Below are 24,445 nucleotides of genomic sequence, written 5' to 3' on the forward strand. Positions count from 1 at the left end.
GTGAAAAGGAGAGGTGATGAGAGACTGGAAGAATATGAGGAAGAGTGGGCAGAGAGAAGGAAACTTGAAAGAGACTAGTAATAGAAGAAATAAATTAGTCATAAATTAGGAAGAGAGGATCCAGAGCAGAAATGATCCTGCGCAGAAAGGACTGGTAATAGAAGCAAGAGGCAATAAGAAAACTGGAAAAAGATGGAATGTACTAGAAGAGAGACGGGAAAGAGATTAGTAAGAGAAGAAAGATGCTAAGAAAAAAAGGAAGAAGACTGGAAAGGGATTGAATAACAGGAAGGATTAGTTATTAGGCAGAAAGGAGGAGGAGTTGAAAAAGGTTGATCTAGCGAAATTAAAGTCTACGTATTTGTCTAAATGTTTTTCAGCAGCCTTTGTTGTTATGCAATGAGGCTTAATTTTTCCGTCTATTGTCTCTTGATTGGCTCTTATGTTGATTTATATACAAAATCGTTTTGTATAGGTAACACTTCTACATTAATCCTTAACTTCTGTAAGTATATCGGTAATATATTAAGCATACATAAATACCAACAATACCATTATTAACTGCAATTCTATCTAATTTCAATCTAATTTAGCGTATTCGTATTTTTTCTGAATCTTTTAAATTTAAATTTAGTGGAATGATTCCTTTTTGTGTCTCTTCTATCGTAAATAAAGTTAATACAGGAAACCGTCATATTTCCATCCTCAAACAAACTTTCTATTGAATTAGCTTCAATGCCATCGCCAAGTTTTCGCATTTTCAGCATGGTGTCACTAAATGCGAAACATCTCTACATAACCCAAAATTCCGACGCAAATTGAAATATATTGTTGGCTTTACAACGCATATCTTTGTCTAATTTAGTTTCTAATTAATGTTGATTAAGGTTTTATAAATTATAATCAATATGAATTTTTCTAATCAAGAAAAGCGTGATATCATTGAATGTTACATTTTATGCCACAAAAATCCAGTATTTTACAAGCTGCAGAACAGTATTTTGAATCGCAATAGGCGTTAATGAAGAGACAGAAGTAAATATATTAGCACGAATCCATCAAGATCTATCGGTTTCAACATGACAAATTGCAACTGAAGCAGGCACGTCACAACGGTGTTCGGTGCGGTGTCATTTGCTAAGAATTTAAAAAAATTACAAGTTTGTGTCATAATTCAAAAATTATTGCTGCAATAAAAAAATCAGCAAATCTACAAATATCTCTTTCACAAATTTTTCCTAAAATCAATAACGATATAACAAAAAAAGTTTTTTTTGTGAGATATCTAGTTAGCCATGCATTTCATTCAAAAAACAGAAAGCTCATTAAATTGAGTTCATGAAACTGCATTTATTTCCCTATTTAATCGTCTCTCTCGATCTAGTTTTCGAGATCTCCATACTAAACATGGAAAAAACACTCTGTATTTATCGTTTATCCCAACATAACCTTGAACCGTCTTTTAAGCGAATTGCTGCTTAAAGAAAGCTTTCTATAACCGCTTTTAAAATCGATTGGGTAGTTAATATTTAATGGCTTTAAGATGTTATGAGTTAAGTTCACTGAAATTTATTAATATCAAGATATGAAACTTTATCGTAGTCGAGGATAACTGGTACCGATGCGCTACAATCGAGACCGTCAAACATAAAAAAGATTTATTTTAAGATCTATTTTGATGGGAAATAATATCTAGAGTGAATTAATAAAATAATATATCATTTCCAAGTAGAGATAATTAATCAAGAAAATGGTAGCATCCGTTTCTAGAAATGATTGCGAATGGTCGTAACAGCCGGAGAACAGTGATAGAGAGAAAAGGGGGAAAGGAGGTTTGAAGCGATAACGTAGGAGAGAGCTTAAGGCTAAAGCTCGGCGATGATTAAAGCTGCGTCGCGGTGCATTGTCGGGGAATTACGGCCGGCGCCCTCTGCCGTTTCGCGCGGACGCGCACATCCAACCATTGTTAACGACGTCTTTGCAGTTGCGGCGAATATTAAACCGTATAAAACCGTAAATTGCTTCGGCGACGGACGTTCTGTATGTGTAATATAAGTGATAAAATTGGAAAAAGTACTTTTTTGCATCTTTTTTCCTGTTTATTAGAAAAAAAAGTTGAGATCGGGATGGATTTATTATCGAATCGTGCCAGACCAATTTGCTTGCGAAATGGTCAGCAGATTTTACAGGCTAATTGACTCGAAATCCATGCCGTGCGTGCGAACGCGAGGCAGATTTGCATAAATCCCTGCTATATGGTGGCAGGCACTCCCTCACATGTAAAGAGATCGATCCGTAGGAGATTACAGTCCAACCCTTCGAGTTTGATATCCTACATATGCAAGTTTCTATATGTCTTGTAGATTGCCGATTTGGCACATATCCGTATACCGTGTTAAATTGTATTAATGAACTTGTTAGTATTCATGATTCCGTAATTAAAATCGCGTTTAATTGGTACCTTATTATTTACGCTAGTTATAAAGCTTAAGTGACATAAAATCTTTTATTTTTTATATTTAAAGTCACAATCTATGATTGTGGAGGTTTTACATTACATTTTGTGTGCAGTTGTATTTTATAGGTATAGCGAGGTTTCGTGGAAGCGAAATGTAATTAAAATGCCATCGACCGAAACGCGCGCCTTTCTGTACTATGTTGAATTGATTCGGAGTTTCCTCCCCTTCCGCATAAAATCGATTATCAATTCTATCGTGGCGCGGTTTGCATGTAAACGGCCCAGGGTCCCAGACTGCGTTTTCAGACAGAGAACAATACCCAAAGGATGTTGAAGCAATTGAAAAATGAGAACAAAAATTTAATAAATCTAAATTCTTACTATGTATTCCGAAGCAATTTTTATTTAATCATTTTTGAACGTTTCATTTAGCACAAAAGTGTGATATTTAATTTAAAATTTTGACATAAAAATGACATATGACACATGATCTAATAGATGTTTAGAACGGTACTAATGTGTACTAAACCCGATATTGGCGAGTAATCTGCGGTTATGTGGTTAGTACTAAATACTACTGGAAACATAGTTGAGGTTTCCAAAATTGACTTTAAGGGTGTCCAAGACAACGTTTAGGTGTGCCAGGGACAATATTGAGAGATACTGGAGACGATGTTAATTTTTTGTTTTCAACGATATTAAATGGCCCGAAACTAGTCCTGTCAAGTAAATTAAAGAAATAATACCGGAAGCAAAAACTTGTGATGATGTTGAGGATTATCGGAGACAATATTGGGAGACTGGAAATTGGAGAGATATTGGTAATAGAAGAACGATATTGAACAGAAGTTGGTAAAAGATAAAAGATCTTGACAAGAAAGTAGAGAAACTAAATAGAGAGAAAAGAGACTCGAATCAAGAAACTGAACAGGTACTTGGGACTTGGTAGAAAGAAGGGAGACTACAAAGAGATTGATAATAGAAAAAGGTGGTAGAAAAGTAGAAAGAGGTGATTAGAGAGTCGTAAAATGAGAGGAAGAGTGAGCAGAGAGAAGGAGATTTGGAGAGAGGAGCCTGAGCAGAAAGGATTTTAAGCAGAAAGGAGGGAGACTGGCAATAGAAACAAGAGGCAATACGAAAACTGGAAAAAGATGTAATGTACCTGGTAGAAAGACGGGAAAGAGATTAGTAAGAGAAGAAAAATATTAAGCAAAAAAGGAGGAAGACTGGAAAGAGACTGAAAAACAGAAAGGACATTCGGCAGAAAGAAGAAGGAATTGAAAAAGGCTGATATAGCAAAACTAAAGTCTACGTATTAGTTTGAATTAGTGATGGAACAGATATTCAGCAACTATTTGGTATCCGGCCAAAATGAGTATGAAAATTTCCCAAAGTGTTAATAAAAGTGTCTTCTTTCCAATAAACCAACCCGTTTTGAAAACTAGCTTTTCGTTTTTGGGAAAACAATATTTGCAGTTTTGATAAAATTTTCGATGTTGCAATTTTCATCGATAACTTGCAAAATTCGCTATAAAATTCATTTATTGAAGGATCCTTGTGGAAATATCACCAATTATTAATTAAAGTATTCTCTTTTTAATGTAAAAAGCCATTTTGAAAAATTACTTTCAGTTCTTGAGAAGTAAATTTTTGAAATGATCGGCAATTTTTTCGAATTTTGCAATTTTCGCCGATTAAGTTTTAAAAATTCGTATAAAATCCAGTTCTTGGAATATGAGTATGAAAATTTCCCAAAGTGTTAATAAAAGTGTCTTCTTTCCTATGAACCAACCCGTTTTGAAAAACAGCTTTTAGTTTTTAAGAAAACAATATTTGAAGTTTTGATAAAATTTTCGATGTTGCATTTTTCATCGATAATTTTCAAAATTCGCTACAAAAGTGGAAATGTTAACAATTATTAATTAAAGTATCCTCTTTTTAATTCAAAAAGCCGTTTTAAAAAATCGCTTTCAGTTCTTGAGAAATAAATTTTTGAAATGATCGACAATTTTTTCAAATTTTGCTATTTTCGCCGATAAGTTTTAAAAATTGGTATAAAATCCAGTTCTTGACATGAGTATGAAAATTTTCTAAAATGTTCATAAAAGTGTCCTCTTTCCAATGAACCAGCCCGTTTTGAAAAATAACTTTTAGTTTTTAAGAAAACAATATTTGAAGTTTTGATAACATTTTCGATGTTGCAATTTTCATTGATAATTTTCAAAATTCGCTACAAAATTAATTTCTTGAAGGATCCTTGTGGAAATGTTAGCAATTATTAATTAAAGTATCCTCTTTTTAATGCAAAAAACCGTTTTAAAAAATCGCTTTCAGTTCTTGAGAAATAAATTTTTGAAATGATCAACAATTTTTTCAAATTTTGCAATTTTCGCCGATTAAGTTTTAAAAATTGGTATAAAATCCAGTTCTTGACATATGAGTATGAAAATTTTCCAAAATGTTCATAAAAGTGTCCTCTTTCCAATGAACTAACTCGTTTTGAAAAATAACTTTTAGTTTTTAAGAAAACAATATTTGAAGTTTTGATAACATTTTTGATGTTGCAATATAATTGATAATTTTCAAAATTCGCTATAAAATTCATTTCTTGCAGGATCCTGGAAATTGCAGAATCCTCTTTTTAGAGCTGCTTCGTTAGTTAAATCAGCATCAAAAAAGTTCATTTTGTATCTTGGATCCAAATAATAAATATAATAAATATCTTTATTCCCCAACATAACGTATTACACAACAAATAACATATTAATACTAGATACAGCACAGTTATGTATTTGGAGAACCTCAAGGGGCGGTTCAGATGACTTTGCCGCTTTAAACCGAACGCTTAAATCATGTTAGAATAATAAAAAAGTATAATACTAAAGCATACTAAAAAACAAAAAAAAAAGAAATTAAACATTAGACCGAACGATAAGAAAGAAAAGTCACTATCACCTCGTATTGTTGTTAAAAATATATCTGTATAGGACACCCTTAAACCTTTCAATATTTTCATTCTTAACATCTTGAGGGAGAGAGTTGTACAAGGAATATATATTATATGTAAACGATCTCCTAAATAAAGCTGTATTATCGGCAGGCAATGTGATGATTGCCGGTAACTACTGCTCTGTCAAACAATGTTAAGGACTGCAAAACGACCCGATCACGGATGCTAAACCATTTCAATTCCTTCAATTTATGGGAAATGGTCAAATTTTCGTATACTAAAAATAAATCGCATGCAAGCATTCTGCACCCTTTGCACCCTACCAATATCAACCGCACCAAGACATGGCCCGTAAACCGGACTACAGTAGTTAAACAACGAAAGTACCACAGCTTCACATAGAGTTGTTTTCAATTTGACTCTAAAAATGTCTTTAAAACAGTACAACAATTTTAAATTTTGATAAGCTATACCAATTATTTTAGAAATATAATAATAACCCCAAGTTTTTGGCCTGCGACACAATCGGGATACTCATGCCACCAAGTGTAATATCAACGTTGCGACTCACAGATTCTACTACTCTATCTTTACCAAACTTTTTTCTGGATTTAAAATTAATGAATGCTTTGTTGCGTAATCTGACAGACGAAGCAGATCCTCGTTAATACTAGCTGTGCCTAACTGGTCTCTAGGAAAACTAAGGTATACTTGAGTATCATCTGCGTATTGGTGAACATCAGAAAATTTAAAACACTTGGGTAGCAAGAACGCATAGATACAAAAAAGTAATGGTCCTAATACGGAACCCTGGGGAACACCCCTTGTCGCAACTGAAAAACCAGAATATTCACCATTCAACTTCACACATTGTCTATGATTGGTTAAAGAGCAATACATCATCTCAATAAACGACTCATCACAACCAACATGTCGAAGAACTGCCAACAATACACGATGGTTGACAGTATCAAACGCTTTGCCAAAGTCCAAAAGAACCAATATGCTGAGATTATTGTCATCTTTTGTTAAGGTTCAAATGTTCTCTCAACTGACCACATATAATCTTTTCCAATATTTTACTGAGAGCAGGTAGTATACTTATAGGAGGCAGATCTTTATAAGCTGTTGGCGAAGAATTTTTTGGTAGCCCATCTCCACTGTTCAGGATAGTAATTAAACTCAATGCAACTGTTTATTATATGTGTGATGTAAGAAAGTATACGAGAAAGCATCATCCCAATGATGTCAATGGAAATGCCATCCGACCCAACAGATTTGCTTTTTATACTTAATATTATTATTCATGCCGTGTCTCCATCAACGAATGCCAGCCTAAAGTTCATACTCGCACTTCACCACTGGTCTGAGAGTGCAGATATTCAAAATAGGCCTTAATAATTCCTTAATTAATAACCTCGCCCTAGCTTCATTTCTCAAATTCTGTAATAATCTGATATTATCTGTCAACCACGGCATCCTCGGCCTAGCAATCAGTGCCGTCTTTACCGGTGCATGTAAATTAAACAAATCTAAGACTGTTTGGTTAAAAAAGCTCACTTTATGTTCAACATCCATATTAAAAATACAGTCGAACGGAGCGTTATTTAAATCATTTGTAAATCATCTTGGGAAAAAAACGAAGAATAATCTCTATATATATAACAAAATGGCTTAACCGGTGGATGGGTGGATCCAATGTGACAATATACAATTTCATGGTCAGATGCTTCATTGTCCTGAACACCATGATCCAGAACAACAAGCGCAGTAGACACGGCGACTATATCCAGCAACATAGAAGAATTAGCAGTGATCTTTGTAGGACTCTGAATCAATTGTACTAAGTTCAGTGATTCAAAAACAGACATTAATCTCTTGGTGTAAGCACTACGCAAATTCAATAAATCTATGTTTAGATCACCAAGACACAACACATAATCATAAGACATTTTAAGCTCAACCAACTGTAATTCCAGTTGACTGTTAAAAAGAACATAATTTAAACCAGGGGGATTGTAAACACAACCAATCGCTATGATATGCAATTTGGTCCTGACAGAGACCCATACCTGCTCATACTCAGCTATACAGTTAATGATATCACTCTGCAAATGCTGGCACATATACATAGCCACGCCACTTCCATGCCCAACTCTATCACTCCTGAAAGATTTATAACCATCAATGTTTATCATGTTATCAGATGTAGTTGAAGATAACCAAGTTTCAGAAACACAAAATATATCATGTCAAATTTGAGATACACTATTTAATTTTGGAAGTAGTGAACGAATATTTAAATGCCCGATAAGAAGCCCTGACATCATAACAATGCGAAGCAATTTACATAGACTCTCAAATTAAAGTAATACAAAATAAAATGCAACAAAATAAAAGTAATAATAATAATGAAAACTAAACAAAATTCACCACTATGAGTACTCTCTTCTGTGACTAAACGCCATCCGCTCCCTTGATCCTTGCTATGTCATCCAGAGAACAGATCTCAATCTTTCTATTTTTGAATTTTGTAAAAATACTACTATTATGTCCAGACAACTTTGGTATCCAAGGTTTTTGTGTCGTTTATCAAGTAGGCTCTATGAGACGTAAGATCTTCCTTGATCACGATTTTAGTTCCCTTCAACTTACGTTTATTCTTGTAGACCTTATTTTTTGCGTTACGATTTGTTAATCGCACAATAATCGGTCTTGTCCCATTTTCTTCACTTCGCAGCCGATGAGATGACATGGCTGGATATCGACAGCCAGTTTTTCACGAAACAAGTTGATAATCAACTCATCGATTTTCTCCGCCTCCATTTCAGTTAAACCATAAATACGAAGATTATCCTTTCTTGCATATTGTTCAAGCTCTTCGACTTTGGAATTAACCTCATTCAACTGTTTTAACGTATTTTACTTCCTGATTTGCTGCATTGAGTTGACTTTGTAGCTTATGGACAACTTTTTCACTTACTTTTTGAGACATTTTTTCGAAAAACTCGTCCAATAGAAATAATTTGTTAATTATCTTGTCCATAATACTATTTTCATCCAGTATAGAACCACCGGTTTTACCTCTAGTACCGTACTTTAAAGAGATTTGTAAATTATATCAGGGAGAGCGATGCCACACGTCTACTCTGTATGAATACTCATTGCGAATTGTCATATCTTATCAGCTTTCTTATTAATTTCATTTTACCACTTCAGAAATGCTCCAGAAATTATAACCAAACATTTAACCATTCCATCACTAGTTTAAATGTTTTCCAATAGGCTTTGCTGTTATGTAATGAGGTTGTTTTCCTTTTTTTTCATCTTCAAATGTCCAGAAGGATGTTGAGGATTATTATAAAATCGATTCCCAGACTGCGTTTTCAGACAGAGAACAATACTCAAAGGATGTCAAAGCAATTGAAAAATGAGAAGAAAAATTTAATAAGTCTAAATTCTTACTATGTATTCCGAGCAATTTTTATTTAATCATTTTCGAGCGTTTCATTTTGTACAAAAGTATGCGACGAAATGTTTCAAACGATGTGATCCGCGTAGTAAAGTTACGAAAATCAAAGAGAGCGGGATTCTCTGTTGCAGTGTATCTCGAATCTCGAGTTAATTTAAAACTCAACTTGAGCGTTTTCAAGCACAGGTTTCCAGAGTGTTACTACTCCGGATAATTACGTCGGATTTCAACTTTAACTAAGGAATTTAAAAAAAAACTTTATTTATCACTTCATTTTAAAAAATCAATTTAAATAAAACGGTTAATATTTTACAGTTTCGCGACAGTTTTCGAGGGAACAATTAAAACCGTCGATTACAATCATTTTTCAATGCAATGGGATGAAAATTTATTACCAAATTCGGTGTTTATTGAAAGTTTATTTATTAAAATTGGCTTGATATCATTCGCATTTTCATATACACACACACGAGAATGAGTTAGGAGCAAATTTCGTAACCCAGCGATTTCTGGCTCGTTATTGAGAACACAAGGGTGCTAAATTCGTCCCCCTTTTAACGCTCGGTCCTCTCGAATTACCATCTAAACGGGGGGTGGAATACGTCGTAGCTCTAGGGCGTTTTCTGGGACGCGGTTTCCGCGAACGACTATGTCGACGACGGGAAATTGAATTATTTCGCACCATCTCTCTCTCCCCCTCTCTCTCTATGCTATTCCCCGAAAACTCATGTTGAATATTATGAATTATGCATCAATTTTCGCTTTTATTCAAAAATAACAAGAAGAAATTTTTTTATTATTGCCTCAACACACACACATATAACTTATTTAGCTTTCTTTTCATTTTTCAGATAGACCAGATAGAATCACGTTTCCCGGAGAAGTAACTTCTCGAGATTTCCTGAGAAGGTAAGTAAATTGCTTTAGAGAGGTGGCGAGAAACTCAAACTACCCGGCGCATCCACCAAAACTTCACGTTCGTGGTTTAACTTGGTTATACTATGAAGTGACGTGGTTACAAAATCCAATTCGATGATTGCTATGTAGCTAACGCACGGCGTATTTCATCGTATCACTCGCCGAATTAATTTCCAAATTAATATCCATTCATTCGTGAGCGGACGTCAAACATCGACGTTGATTAAATATCGAGGAAAATGCGATTATTACCAAACACCGTTAATAATCCTATTATCCTCATTAAATATTAACATATATATAAACAAAATTTTAATATAAAAATAATTTAATAATGGGTTGTTAATTTATATTGAATTTGGAAAATCCTTAAATAAAATTTGTTGTGGCCGAAGTGTATATTATGATGTGAATTTCCAGCTGTCCTTCCATCTTTAAGGTAGCCTTCCTGATGATTTTTACTTTAATATACATATATTTGTAATATGGAATTGAAAATAGAAAAGGTCATAGCATGTATTTTACAGGAAATTAACATCGAAAATATAAAGCGGTGAACAAATTAATATTATTATTGTCACAAAATTTACTTAATGGTCTGAGAGACCATCTTGTAACATCTACCACAAAAGATGTCCACGCTGAGTTAAATCTTTAAAGATTTGTAAAAGAATTTTTACGTTTATTTTAAGTATGTTTTGTGACAATAATAATTTTAATTTGTTCACCGCTTTATATTTTCGATGTTAATTTCCTGTAAAATACATTGACTTCTGTCTCTGATGATGGCTTTTGCCGAAACTAGTTAGACAACAAAAATATAAATAAACCAGTAAAAGTACAACAAAATTCGAAACATTTTTTTGGTATAATGGATATTAACTTCAATTTCAACCTAATAGGGTCAAGTTACACTGAGCAATTTCCAAGTTGCAAGAAAATGTTGTAGCGTTTTTAAAAAAAATGAAACTACTGATGACTCGAAAAGTCTTAAATGTTCAATCAACAAAACAAAAAAAAAATAACGATTCGACAAAACGCCACGATATGGTAAGGTGCCGGCCAACCTCATAGGAGAAGGGGGTGGATTTAATAACAGAATAGGGCGCCAGTGGATCTGCAAATAACCCTTAACAAATCCAACTGCAACAGGGTCCACACTGTTACAATTGGTGTGACGTAGAAAGAAAAAAAGCGTAAATGAAGAGTAATATATACAGGGTCATCCACGACGACCGTCCATTAGAACTTTACAGGGTTCTGGCCAAAATACAAATTTGAAAATTCAGATTTAAGTATTATCAATTGCGTTCTCTTCGACTAAAATATTTTCAAATATCTAACACTTCCGATTATACCGGACGTCGCCACGTACTTTATTTTTTTAAATGGAACACCCTGTATATTTTTATATATTTGGATTTGTCTGTTTTCAAGGTTTATGAATGACTTTACTTTTTGCAATTTGATTCGGCCGTTCTCGAGTTATTCGAATTTTTCTAGAAAAATCAGCTCCAGCAGACATTTGTTCAAAAAATCAAAGAACACTCGATTTTTGAAATATCAATTTAGGATTCAGAACATGCTTAAGCAACATGACGGAGTATGTTATGGTGCCGAGTATGGCTGTCTAGAACGTTTGGTCACTTTACTATGGCACGTTACCTTTTCGAAACTTGGAAGTACCATAACTTCATTTCTTTAAATGGCACCCCCCATATTTTATTACTTAGTCGTCTTCGGTGTCTCATTTTACATCTTTTATATCCCATATGTCCTATACCTAACATTTATAGTTTGGGAAATAATTAGGGTTTATTGAAAAATGCACACAAATATCGATATTTAACCTAGTGTGTCATGAATACCTAGTGCGACCTAGTGAATAACCGAATGAAGTGGAGATTTGAAAATTTGCAGACTTGTGATGTTTGATGCCAGCTTTTCAACTAAAGTATTTTCAGGTTCCGGATACTTGTGGTTACACCGGAAGAGGTGACAATTTTCATATTCTAAATGGAACATCCTGAGTTTTATAAAATTTTTCAATCAAAAATGGCAACTACAACGTTACTTAAACTAAAATTAGAACTAACACTAAAAACTTTCGGGTTTTGCCGTGCGTCTTTTAATAAAAGGTTTGACGTTTCGGAGACGGAAATGGAGAAAAGGATGGAGGAGATGAAAAACTTGATTACCGGGAAGGAAAGATATGAGGAAGGGGGTTGTTGGGCAGAAACTACGCGGGGGTTGTAGGGAAAGATAGAAGACGTGCTAAAGGAAGGGTGATAGTTATTGAAGATCAGAGAGGGGAAGGGAAGGAAGACGGTGAGGGAAGGGATTTGAAGGCGGAGGTGATGGAAGGATTAAAGGGAAAAGAGGGGGATCTAAGGGTAAATGCGGTGTGGGGAACGAAGGGAAATAGGGTGTTGGTAGAGGGGGAGTCCAAGAGGGACGTAGACCTGATAAAGGAGGAGATGGGAAAGAGGGCAGGGTGGTCTATAAGGGAGACGAGGAAGCTAGACCCGAAGATTGTGGTATTTGGTGTGCCAAGGGAAACGGAGGAGGAAAAGATAATGAGGCAGATGTGGGAGAAGAACTTGGAAGGGGAAAGCTTGGGGATGGGGTATGAGGAGTTTTTGAAAGGGGCGAAGATTAAGTTCAAAACGGGGCGAAAGGGGGAGGATCTGGTAAATTATGTGATGGAAGTGACGGCGAGGCTGAGGGTTGGGCTGTTGAGGAGAGGGAGGGTGTATCTGGGGCTGAGATCATGCGGAGTAGAGGATTACAGGGGGCTGACTAGGTGTTATAGATGCCAAAGATATGGGCATGTGCAAGGTAGATGCAAGAACGGAAAGAGGTGCGGACATTGTGCGACTGAGGGACATGAATATAGAGAGTGCAAACAGAAGGGACAGAACCCGGCATGCGCAAACTGCAGGGAGGTAGGGATGAAGGGGGATCATGAAGCTGGGAGCAAGGAGTGTCCACAGAGGGTGAGGGAGTTGGAGAGAAGGGACAAGATGACTGATTATGAAGGAGAGGGTGTGGTAATGGAAAAGGTCCGGGGGAATTTACCAAAAAACTAGGTGAGGGGGGGGAAGGAGGAATGGCAAAGGATACGAGCGAGTTGGTGGGAGACAGGGGCCGGACGAAAGTGGTGTTTTGGAATGTGGCAGGTGTAACGAATAAAGGAACGCAGTTCTGGGAATATTTGAAGGGCTTTGACGTGATCTGTTTGGCGGAGTCATGGGTAGACGAAGCGGGGTGGGAGAGGATAAAGGGGAAAATGCCAGGGGGGTACAGATGGGACTGCGTTCATGCAGAAAGGAGGTGCAAGAAAGGGAGGGCGAGTGGTGGAATTATAACTGGAATCAGCAGGGGGAGGGTGGAGGAAAGCGAGATGGAGGCGGAGTGGAGAAAAAAAGGGATGGTGAAGAGGGAGATCAGGCTGGGAAGGGAAAAGGTGCAAATAGTCACGGTGTACAGCAGATCTATGAAGGAGACAAAGAATCAATGGGATGGGATGGTTGGAGAAGGGAAGGAGGGGTATATAATAATGGGAGGAGACTTCAACGCGAGAGTGGGGGAAGGGGGAGGAAGGCTGGGGACATGGGGAGAGGAGAGGGGGCGAGGGTCGAAGGATAAAGTGCAGAATGGGGAAGGAAGAGAATTGTTGCAGTGGGTGGAGAAGAACGGATGGGAGATACTGAACGGCAATAAGGAGGAGGGAGAAGAAGGGGAGTACACATATACAGGGGCAAGGGGGGCGTCGGTAATTGATTACGTGGTGGTGGACCAAGAGATGTGGGATAGGGTGGAAAGCTTCAGGGTGGGAGAATCAGTAGAATCGGATCACCAACCGCTGGAATTGGTACTAAGGGGCGCGTGGGGGAGAGGGAGTTTGAATCGGGAAAGAAAAAGTATAAGGGCTGACTGGTCGGAAAGAGGGATAGAACACTTTAGGGAAAAGTTGGAAGGGTGGCGACGGAGAGTGGAGATGTCTAGGGGGGTGGACGAGCTGGCGCGGGTGGTGGGAGAAGCGATATCGAAGAAAGAGTACGTACGAGGGGGCAGTGCAAAGCTAGGCAGGAACGAATGGTGGGATGGTGAGTGCATGGGGGCGAAGAGAGAGGCGAGAAGGAAGTTGAGACAGTGGCGGAGAGGGTTGGCGGGGGTGGAAGAATATAGGGAAGCATTGAGGGGATATAAAGAGATATGCAAAAGAAAAAAGAAAGAATTGAGGGAGAGGGAGGCGGAAGAGATTAGAAGGGTGAGACAAGAGGGTGAAGTTTGGAAATATATAAACAAAATAAGGAAGGTACGAGAGGAAATTACCAGTGAAATACAAATGACGGAGTGGAGAGATTACTTCAAGGGTCTGCTGGAGGGGGAAGAAGAGAGGCGGGTAGAGGAGGTAGATACAGGGGGACGGAGAGGAGAGGAGATGGCCGGGGAACAAATGGAGGCGGCGTTGGGGGGACTAAAGAGGGGGAAGGCTCCAGGGGAGGACGGTGTCCAGAATGAGGCATGGCTGGAGGCAACGGGAGAAGTGAGGGGAAAGTTGTTGGAAGCGCTGAACAAAGTTTGGGAAGGGGAAGGGTTTCCGATTGGATGGAGGACGGCGATAATAAGCCCCTTGTACAAGAAGGGAGTGAAGGGAGTAGTGGAAAGTTATAGGGGAATTAGCTTAATGGACTCGGCGTACAAGATATATGCGAAGGCGCTGCTGCAGAGGTTGGAGGAAGAGATGGAAGAGAAAGGGATCTTACCGGACGGACAGGCAGGATTTAGAAAGGGAAGGGGCGCGATAGATAACGTGTACATATTGAAGCACTTGGTGGATAAAGAGCTGGAAGGGAAGGGAGGGAAGCTTTACGCCCTATTCATAGATCTAAAGGCAGCTTTTGATAAGGTGAATAGAGGGAAGTTATGGGAGGAGATGAGGAGGAGAGGGATTACTGGTGGGACAATAAACAGGGTGAGGGAGATATACGCAGAGACGATAGCTAGGGTAAAGGTGGGGGACGAGTTAACGGATAGGTTCTGGACAACGAGGGGTCTGAGGCAGGGATGTCCACTTAGTCCCGCTCTGTTTGCCTTGTATACCGCAGACATGGAAGACAGATTGACCGGTGGGCAGATGGGAGGTGTGGTTGTAGGGAGGAGGAAGGTGCATTCACTGGCTTACGCGGACGATTTGGTGGTAGTGGCGAGAGAGGCGAAGGAGATGAAGGCGATGATGCGGAGTTTGGAGAGTTACTTTAGGGGGAAGGCTCTGGAGGTGAATGTAGGAAAGACAAAGGTTATGAAGTTCTGTAAAGGGGGTAGAAGGAAGAGCGAAGATTGGAGGTGGGAAGGGAAGGAGATAGAGGAGGTGAGGGAGTACACATATTTGGGGTACAGATTTAGAGAGGACAACAAGGAAGGCGCGCATGTGAGGGCAATGGCCAAGAAGGCGAATAAGGTGATGGGGCAGGTCTGGGGGTGGGGAGAGAGATTACTTGGAAGGGATATAGGAAAAAGGAAGATGATATTCGAGTGCTTGATTAGAACTGTTATGATGTACGGGGCGGAGCTTTGGGGGTGGAAAGAGCAAGGGCTGTTGGAAGGCGTACAGGCTAGGTATTGGAGATGGGTTTTGGGGTTGGCAAAAGAGACGCCGGAGTACATAGTCAGAGAAGAGGTGAAGGTTGATAAGTTAAGAGTGGAGGCGGGTAAAAGGGCGGTACGTTTTGAGGAGAGGGTTGAAGGGAAGTCTCAATGTAAAATTTTGGGGGAGTGCTGGAAAGAGATTAAGGCAGGGAAAGGGGGTTACGGGCAACGAGGAAGGGAGGAATATTTCAGAAGGGTGGGGTACTCAGTGAAAGCGGTAGATGATAGAAGGAGGGAAGGGATTGAGATGTGGAAAGAGCTGGAGAGCAGGGATAGAGATGTACAGAGGCAAGAAAGAAGGGGGCAGATAAGGGAGAGCAGGTACAACCCTAAGTACGAGGAAATAATAACGGAGGGATTGCCGAAGTACCTGTCGGTGGAGGGGGATGAGGAGGGGAAGAGGATGGTGGCAAGATTCAGATGCGGCAATGAGGAGAGAGCGAATAGGTATTGGATGAGAGATGATGAGAGGGGTTGTAGGCTATGTGGGGGGGAGTGGGAGTCGTTGGAGCACCTACTGAGGGAGTGTTACGAGCTAAGAGAGGAGGTGATCGGCTGGAAGCAGGTGCTGGGGGAGAGGGCAGAGGGAAGAGAATGGATGAGGGAGGTGGTGGCGACAAGGCAGCGTAGGGAGATGCGGGGAGGAGATGGGGAGGGGTGGGATAGGAAATAAAATGTATTGTATTGTAATGTGATATATGTAATTGTAGTATTGTTAAAATTTAATTGTTTGTGGAATGTAATGCTGATTTTGTAGCAATAAACTTAATTAATTAGTTTCTAGTGTTAGTTCTAGTTTTAGTTCTAATTTTAGTTTAATTCACACCGGTCGTGAAAGCCTTCGTACTTATACAACGTTACTTTTTATAAGTTATAAACAGAGCCGCGACGATTCGGGCTGTTGATGTCACCATCTGTATAGAGCAGCAAACGGGTTATAGCGTAGTAGTAACATGCTTCTATCGAGCACATCGATGTGCCGCAACGTAACGATACTGGTTGAATGCTGGCCCATGTAAAATTTGGGGGGTTCTCTGCGGTGCAGCCTTCAATACGTGTTTGGCCGATTGTCCGACTAAAACTCAACCAGTGGCGTGGTATACTATATGTGGCGTGATGTGGTCCATGTGGCCCGAGTCTCTACCGTAAGGCGACGAGCCGCCAATGAGTTGCCCGACAACGTCGCGGCTCTGGTTATAAATCATCTACTTTGAGCGCCGGAAAAAAAATTTTGTGTTGGGAATGTTGTTGTGATTATGTATTATCAGAGGATCTGTAAGGAAAGAGTAAATAGTTTGACATTTGCTAAAGCTATGGTTTATTTCTGTTGATGTGATGACTAGGTTACTTTTTGTAGTGATCTGTTCTCCAGAAATGCCACGTTTGGAATTTAGTAATGAGGATTATTTGAATTTGATAATAATTTATGGAGAGTGCAACCAAATAATTGCGCGTACGTGTCGGCTGCAACATACAGGGGCCTAAAATTGAACAAAAATTTCAAAAATGTAATGAAATACGGGGTGTTCCATTTGAAATAAGAAAATTGTCACCTCTTCCGGTGTAACCGCAAGCACCCGGAACCTGAAAATATTTTAGTAAAAAGCTGTTCATAGCTTTTTAGCAGTTCATATGGTTATACACTAGGTCACACTAGGTATTCATGGCACACTAGGTTAAATATCGATATGATATGTGTGCATTTTTCAAAAAACCCTAATTATTTCCCAAACTATAAATGTTAGGTATAGGATATATGGAATATAAAAGATGTAAAATGAGACACCGAAGACGACTAAGTAATAAAATATGGGGGGTGCCATTTAAAAAAATGAAGTTATGGTATTTCCAAAGTTCGAAAAGTTAACGTGCCGTAGTAAAGTGACCAAACGATCTAGACAGCAGTACTCGGCACCAAAACGTACTCCATCATGTTGCTTACGCATATTCTGAATCCTAAATTGATATCCCAAAAATCGAGTGTTCTCTGATTTTTTGAACAAATGTCTGCTGGAGCAGATTTTTCTGGAAAAATTCGAATAACTCGAGAACGGCCGAATCAAATTGCAAAAAGTAAACTTATTTATAAACCCTGAAAACAGACAAATCCAAATATGTAAAAATATACAGGGTGTTCCATTTAAAAAAATAAAGTAGGTGGCGACTTCCGGTATAACCGGAAGTGCTAGAAATCTGAAAATATTTTAATCGAAGAGAACGCAATTAATAATACTTAAATCTGAATTTTCAAAATTTTTGTATTGGCCAGAACCCTGTAAAGTTCTATGAACGGTCGTCGTGGATGACCCTGTATAATAGAGTAAAACTCAAAATATAAATAATTGTAAATTAAAAAAAGTAAGTATCCAAATTCTAAAATTGTAATGAATTAATCGATGGTTTACTCGAGTAACCGAAGATTTTACAAGAAAAAAAGTAAGTAATGAAATTTATATTGAATAACTAATGTAAAAATATTGTTTTTCTCTTAAGAAAAAGAAATTTAATGTTCTATTTAAAGTTCGATAATAAAGAAAAATAAAGGAAGATAATTTTTGTCGACGAACGCGTTCTGCGGATTTTTTTTTCTCGGCGATAAACAAAGATAGATCTGACCTGATAGCGATGTTTTCGGTAATTTTCAATAAATCCCAATGGTTGAAAAATGGTAAATATGGCGGCCTTTCGAAATTGTCGGACGACGCGTGAGGTCGTAATGATTTGGACCAAAAAAAAAAGCTAGAAAATCGTAAAAATCTCATGTGACTACGGTTACAAAAAAAATTAAATTGCTTACCGTTTCGTCCGATACTACAATATAACAAAACGCTTTTAAAAAAAAAGCAACAATAAAAACCGTCCCCAAAAACCGAATTAAATTAATCCTCACAAGGAGTACGACAGAATAACTAATTATCCAAATCTTTAGTCGAAATTTCAACTATTATCTCCGATCCCAAATAATTTGGAGGGCACGACACAAACAACCCTTAATTTTGGAGATAAAATTGATTTCAATCCGCGTTTATCAATCCGTCGACCCGAAATTCGCCTCGCCGAAAAAAACCCGCTTCGCCAAAGAACACGTAAAACCAAAACAGAAAAATATATCCCCAAAATTATGAAACCCAAAATACAAATATTTAAACTAAATGAATTTTTAATTTTTACTAAATAAAAAAAACGTTACAATGTCTGGAATTACATTGAACAAGTTCAGAATTATATTGACTAAATTATAAATTTGAAAAAAAAATTTTGCAATTACTTTCTTTAAAAATGCTGGAATTGCGATTGGTAAGAGGCTAGATATCAGGAAAATGCTCGAAGTAACAAGGACGAATGTCCAAGTTTCAGCAAAAATTCTGAAATTGCATAGGCCAAAGAGCAAATTTTGAAATTATTCTGGTAGAACTGTAACTTAGTAGAAAAATGCTAGAATCCTCGACCAACCAAGTTTGGCCTGCTTCATCTTCAACCTCTTTCTTCCAATTCCTATATAAGAGCACTTCCCTTGCGTCCACATCGAGTGTCTCCTTCCATTTTCTCAGTGGTCTCCCCTCAGTCAGTTACTTCCTGCCTTTTCCTATTTATTAGCATTCTAAATAGCTTTTCTTGTTGCATTCTGGCAACATAGTCAACGTTGCCATCATCCTAGCTAATATCAGCAATCTCATAAACGACATTATGGAGTAGAAATCCTGCATTGTCTATTCGGAAACACTCTTCGACGTTCTACAGATATGAACACTTTTCCACGAAAATTAATCAATATTTTTATTTTTGATAGGCTTTCTAACTTCTAAAATTTTCAAACACCAAAAAGCATGAGTTTCAAGTTTCTATGGTGATCATTTCCAAATACCCAACTCAATCCATCCCATTCAAGAGCTCCATTGTAACAAAACATTAAAGGAACGTAACCTAACCCGAATTAACTGCACATCCCTTTATGCCTTGCATCCTTATTTGAAAATAGAAGAAAAAATGTCAAAATAATCTTATTTTAGTTGTTTTTAAATATAACCACATCATGTTTGGTCTCATTTTAAAGCAAAGTTCCTTTTTATCTTAGTTTTATAATCAAAATCGCTATTAAAACTTTATAACTAAATAATTTTTTTTAATCCTGACGCAATGTTATATAACGGAGGTTGCAAAATAGCCTCTACTCTGGTTAAACTTTAATTTACAATAAAAATGGTGGAATTGCCATTGGTAAGACTACAGATAGCAAAAATATGCTCGAAGCAACATAGACCAATGTCTAAGTTTCAGGAAAAATTCTGGAAATGTATAGGCCAAATTCTAAATTGCAGCAAATTTTGAAAAAATTTTAAATAACTAGTTGAACTGTAATTTAAATGAAAAATGTTAGAATGGTGGACCAACCAGGGTTGGACAAATTTGACTAGACTTACAAACCCACTTTCTCAACGTTTTGATGCCTGCGATGACCGCGGCCGGCCGATGTCTTCGATAACGACCGTGTTAGCTTTGTACAAGAACTAATTTCTAAGCGTGAATAGCATCAAGTACCTTAAAATGTTTGTATTCCCTGCTTAACAATCTAAATATCAAAGCTGTGCTAAAAAACTATGTTGAAGATTTCTGTTTGTGTCTATCTTATGAAGACTATTCGTTCTAAGTGGAGCAAAAGAAAATTCGGATAGTTGCTTAAAGCAGAGTTCCGCTAATCTTGGCGAATCTTGCCCTCCTTCATCTTCAACCTCCACACCTACCTATCTCTCACCTCTCTCTTTCAATTCCTTTATACCGACACTTTTCTTGCGTCCACATCGAGTGTCTCCTTCCATTCTGTGATCTTCCCTTCGGTCTTACTTCCTTCCTGTCCCTATTTATTAACATTCTAGATAGCTTTCCTTCTTCCATTCTGGTGACATACCCAGGGTTGCCATCATCCAACCTAATATGAGCATTCTCAGAAACAACATTGTGGAGCAGAAATCCTGCTCCACAATGTGTTTGCTCGGAAGCACTCCTCGACATTCTGCTGACATGAACACTTTTCCACGAAAGTTTAAACAAATTATTTCGTTTTTGATAGCCTTTCTAACATTTAAAATTTTCAACTTTTTACTTTCTTTACATAAACCTTCGTCGCGAACATCAAAAAGCTTAATTTTCAAGTTTCTATGGTGATAATTTCCAAATATCCAGCCCAACTCATCCCATTCATAATCCTATTCAAGAGCTGCATTGCGACAAAACATCAAAAGAACGCAACCTCGCCCGAATTAACTGCAACATCCCTTTATGTCTTACATCCTTACTTAAAACTAATCGAAAAAATATCAAAATAATTTTATTTTCATTGTTTTTAAGTATAACCATATCATGTTTGGTCTCACTTTAAAGCACTTTTAATCTAGATGATAATTTTTCACATATAATTTCCTTTCTAGCTTAGTTTTAGTTATTTCTTAATTTCTATTAAAACTTTATAACTGAATGAATTCTTTGTAATCCTCGCGCAATGTTATATAACGGAGGTTGCAAAATAGCCTCTACTCTGGTAGAACTTTAATTTACAATAAAAATGATGGAGTTGCCAGTGGCAAGACTTCAGATAGCAAGAGAATGCTCGAAGTAACATGGACTAATGTTCAAGTTTCGGGGAAAATTCTGGAATTGCATAGGTCAAATTCTAAACTGTAGAAAATGTTTGGAATTTCATTGAGCAAATAGCAAATTTTGAAAAAAGTTTTGAAATTACTCTAGTTGCACTGTAATTTAGAAGAAAAATGCTAGAATGCTGGACCAACCAGGTTTGGACAAATTTCACTAGAGATTCAAACCCAGCTTCTCAACGTTTTGATGTCTGCGATGACCGCGGAAGGCCGATGTCTTCGAAAACGGCCGTGTTAGTTTTGCACATTCCTAAGCCGTGTGAATAGCATCAAGCACCTAAAAGTGTTTGTATTCCCTGCTTAACCATCTAAATATCAAAGCTGTGCTAAAAAATGATGTTGAGAATTTCTGTTTGTGTCTATGTATAATCTTATTTTCGTTGTTTTTAAATATAACCATATCATGTTTGGTCTCATTTTAAAGCAGTTTTAATCTAGATGATAATTTTTCACAAATAATTTCCTTTTTATCTTAGTTTTATGATCAAAATTTCTATTAAAACTTTATAATTGAATGAATTCTTTGTAATCCTCGCGCATTGTTATATAACGGAGGTTGCAAAATAGTCTCTTTCATTCCATTTGCGTACCATGCAAGTGGATATTTTCTATTCGACCGGCCAGCTGGGGGACTCTTGAAAACGGAAGCGGATGTTAAAGCGCGCGCGTTATAAATGTGCATCACTATAAATAGCGTAAACGCGAGTTTATATCGTGTTAGAAACTTTTGAAACTTTTTTTTTACTCACAAAGAGGTAGATAATGTTGTGAAAAGGCGAATTTTTTAACTTAAATCAAGAGATTGTTAAAAAAAAAAATGAAAAAGAAATAAAAAAGGAGCCCGAAAAAATTGAGTTACAAAAATTAAATTGTCCATAACTCGACCGACATCGAAAATTTAATTTTTCCCGCCTCTAAAGCTGAAAGACTACGCCGAGAACCCCTTTTAGTTTTTGCTTTTTGTAAGGAGACTGGAAGCGAAGGGGAAAATTACCGGAATCGATAACGTCGCGGCGAATTTCATTTTTATTTACTTTATCTTTAATAAATTTAATTTTATTTTCTAAGCACACCGTTTAAAATGAATCAAAGTTTTAAAAAATTAAATTAATGCTTAAAAATTGATTTTAAGTTAAACAAAAAATAGTAAAAATAAATGCCCCGGGTGAGGATCGAACTCACGACCTTAAGATTATGAGACTTACGCGCTGCCTACTGCGCTACCGAGGCCGTGTGCTTTATTTAACTAGATAACGACTCTTTAACTTATCAAAATTAAAAACAAATTCAAAATTTATAATAATAATATTAGGTTTGTTCGAGCAGAGAATTAGGTATTAGTTTGTGACAAATTAGTGCATTCATGAATGCGGATGCGCACGTAACGATTAATTGCGAACTAGTACGATATTTGTCACAGCTCGAACAGTAAAAATATGAAAACATTGTATTAAACATTGTATATGGCCATTGTATTACTTCGTCTGATAGGTTGCTTATAAAATACACTGTTCGCTGGATTACAGTTTGTAGGGAACTTATACTAATATTAAATCTATCAGGTACATCTCGGAAAGAAGCCGTCTGATGACCAGCAAACCACAGAAATATTAATATATGTTGTTTTTCTGTTAATTTTCCATTTCCTCCGGCTTGATAATTATAATACTGGCTGGCTTTAAATCGATTTGCTAGATCTTCAGCAACTACTCTACTCAAACGAAAATGTTCCATAAATTTTGAGTCGCTATACTGTTGTACTGTTATTTCGAAGTACTCTTCATTTTTTGGCCTTATTCGCACTGGTGTATCAAGTAATTCACCTTCTAGGTCATCATCACTTGACTCAAAATTTACTAACGGCACATCTTCACTTGACGACGAAATATCGGACATGATTATTTATACTCTGATTTATACTAGGTACTTAAGAACGTGTTAACAACAATTACAGATTAATAAAGCGAATATTGTGTTTACAAATATAAATCGATTGTGTCGCCCTCTCGACATGCTACGTTTATTACCAACAAACTCGCAAAGTATCCACTGCGCATGACAGTACACAATCCGTCAACAATTTTTCGAAAGTCAGCAAATTGTAAAAACTATACCCAACCAGTACCCAACTAATCCTAAATTCTGATCGAACACACGACTGGTAGTCGAAAAAGTCAGAATTCGGGATTTATTTACTGCTCGAACACCGTTACCATACTGCGCATGCGTCTCCCAATTTGCAGATTGGTTTTGCCGCTGCTCGAACAAACCTATTATTATTTATAGACAGGCTCAAACCATGGAAATTGTTTGGTGTCTGTCCATTTTTATCACAGAACACTGATGAGAGCTATCACAAGCACAGAACCTGTTTGGACACTCGTAACGTTTTACGATTATACAGATGTTTCTGTAAGTCGTGGCACAAATTTAATCATTTCAAGAATTAAAATCGACGATTAATCAATGTGAAATTTCCCAAAAAAACACGTTAAAAATAAACAGAAAGTGCGAAAAAGTGACTAACACTAGATTAAGTTCAGTTATAAAACTTGTATTATATGATAATTAACTTCAAGTTTAAAATGTCAACCTCAATTTTGACATATTTGTAATCTTCATTAAAAATCCTTTAAAATGAGTACAAACACGACATATTTATCTTCAATATTAATGAAGTTATGGTCAACTTCCGTTTAAGAATGTCAACGTCAATTTTGACATATTTGTAATCGTCGTGAAAAATCCTTTAAAATGAGTCCAAACATGATACGTTTAATCCCAATATTACTCGAGATATAAGCAACTTCCGATTTGAAATGTCAATGTCATTTTGACATATTTGTAATTTTTATAAAATGACTTAATATTTGTCACAAAAACAAAAATATAATTAAAAAAAAATAAAAAATTAAGATTAGTATAATATTTAAAAATTAAATTGCTATCTTCATTCTTGCTAACTTCGGGTTTAATGTTTTTTATTCTAACTTTTTTGTTTTTTGAGATAAGTGCGTCATCTTTGGACTCATTTTAAAGGTTTTTTAATGAAGATGACAAATATGTCAAAATTGATGTTGACGTTTCAAACCGGAAGTGATGGTATCTGCATTAATATCAAAGTTAAATATGTCGAGTTTGGACTCATTTTAAAGGATATTTTATAAAGTTGATAAATATGTCAAAATTAATAGTTGAAAGATCGAACTTTTTGGTGTTTTTGAGATAAATGTGTCATCTTTGGACTCACTTTAAAGGTTATTTTATGAAGATTACGAATACAGGTGTCCCGAAATGACGTGTACAACGCAAGACCACAAGTACCTTGACCAAAAATATGA

General features: G+C 36.9%; 1 protein-coding gene and 1 non-coding gene across 4 annotated transcripts in view; both read right to left on the bottom strand.

Moving 5' to 3' along the window:
• LOC111422288 (FERM and PDZ domain-containing protein 4) overlaps positions 1-24,445 on the bottom strand; it is an 87,853-nt gene that overhangs the window by 47,078 nt on the left and 16,330 nt on the right. The gene's annotated exons all lie outside the window — the stretch shown is intronic.
• On the bottom strand, positions 22,262-22,334 carry TRNAM-CAU (transfer RNA methionine (anticodon CAU)). Its single transcript has one exon. It is a non-coding gene; the product is annotated as a tRNA-Met (tRNA).

This window comes from Onthophagus taurus, chromosome 3, assembly GCF_036711975.1.
Source record: "Onthophagus taurus isolate NC chromosome 3, IU_Otau_3.0, whole genome shotgun sequence".
NCBI classification, from domain to species: domain Eukaryota; kingdom Metazoa; phylum Arthropoda; class Insecta; order Coleoptera; family Scarabaeidae; genus Onthophagus; species Onthophagus taurus.